Here is a 1,839-nt window from a genome sequence, read left to right as displayed (position 1 = left end):
TGCTCTGGAGGCTACAATGAGACATATATTTCCTTTACAAAAGGCCTTTTGGTCTAAATAGGCAGGATAAAGGAGGGGGAGGGGGGGAAACATGACAAACTTTTTTCCCTTTTCTACACTGAGAAAATCCCAGTTAGTGGGACCTAAAATGCATTTCTGGAACACAGAGCAATGTTTTTGCTATTGGTTTAGCAAAGCAACTACCAGCATTTTGCTGGATTTTACACATCACTATTTATCTCTCCTGTGGTATTTGTGGCATTCTCTAAATTTAGATTGACAAATGCCATGAATACCATGGTAAATTTAACCACTGTGAGTGATAAATGTCAAGCTTTTAATAGCACCCACTGTCTCTGTGTCGTTGCACAATCCTATTTGGAGACTGCACAATCACCATCTTTGTATTATTACTTACCAAATAAATAGTCCTTTTAGCATTTTAAATGGCAATACATTTTTCTATTATTTGCTTTTTATATATATATAAACAGGATGAGCAAAAGAACACTTTGAATGTCTTTTGGCAGAAGGAAGACCCTGCAGGGTACTCTTCCTGATAAAATCCTATGTTGTTTATTTACAAAAATAAGGTCATAAAGTAGTTTCTTATCTCTGTTAGCTGCTGGTACAATGGGAAGTATTCGTAGTCTCAGTGAAATTAAAGGGCAAACACAAATTTGTCCACCTAGTTGATGACAAGAGCTCACATTATGCTTGATCAGAGAAGTCCACAGAACTGCTGCTGCAGCCATTATAATACAGAATTTGACACCAGACATTGAAAACTTATGCTCCACATGACTTTGGCCATTTGCTACACTTTCAGCAGTATGTGATGTATTCAGGTTATGTCTAAAGAACATACTTTGGTGGCATTTTAACTGTGTTGCAAGAAGCAAAGAGTATTTCACATTATCATTAAAATACTTCAGTTCCTACCTTTTCTCAGAATTCTGAGGTTTTGCCTTAAGCAGAAAATGTAATTAGGAACAAGGCTACAAAATATCCACAGGGGGTTTTTTTGTCAAATATCTCTGTGATAACACCAGTGAGATATCTCAAAGGAATTAAGGGGTGTTATTCTAAGTGACACAACTGATAGCCCAGCTGAAATGCATCTACAATACATGCAGCACAGACCAAAAACCTAAAGAGTTGCAAGACATTGTGCTGCTAGAAAGCTACAATCTGGTTGCCATTACTGAAATCTGGTGGTATGAATTTCTTGAATGGAGCGCAGATATAAATAGCTACAGGCTGTTCAGAGAGGACAGGGCAGGAAGGGGAATAAAAGGTTGCCCTCTACATCAAGATGTGGATAGAATGTGAAGAGCTGTCTCTGAAGAATAGCCATGGGCAGACTGACAGCTTATGGGCAAGAATTAAAGACCAAAGCAACAAAGGGGAACCTTGTGGCTGGTGTCTGCTACAGGCCACCTGATCAAAGGGAGCCTACTGAAGCCTTTTTACTCTAGCTTAAGGAGGTATTCTGCTCGGAGGCTCTTGTCCTGCTGGGGGACTTCAACCACTTTGATACCTGCCAGAAAAGTAGTATAGCAAGGTTTAGATAATACAAGAGACTCCTGGAATTCATTGAGGATAACGTCTTAAGCCTGATAACAGAGACACCTACCAGAAGAAACAGGACGCCATACTCAGAGGGACCTGAACAAGCTTGAGAAGCAGGCCCATGTGAAACTAATGAGGTTCAACAAGGCCAAGTGCAAGGTCCTGGGTCAAGGCAATCCCCAGTACCAATACAGACTGGGGAGTGAAGGGATTGAGACCAGCCCTGTGGAGAAGGGCTTGGGGGTATTAGTAGATAAAAAGCTAGAA

This window comes from Chaetura pelagica, unplaced genomic scaffold (genome assembly GCF_000747805.2).
Source record: "Chaetura pelagica isolate M959 unplaced genomic scaffold, ChaPel_1.0 scaffold70, whole genome shotgun sequence".
In the NCBI taxonomy this organism is placed as follows: Eukaryota; Metazoa; Chordata; class Aves; order Apodiformes; family Apodidae; genus Chaetura; species Chaetura pelagica.
This window is presented reverse-complemented; position numbering follows the sequence as displayed.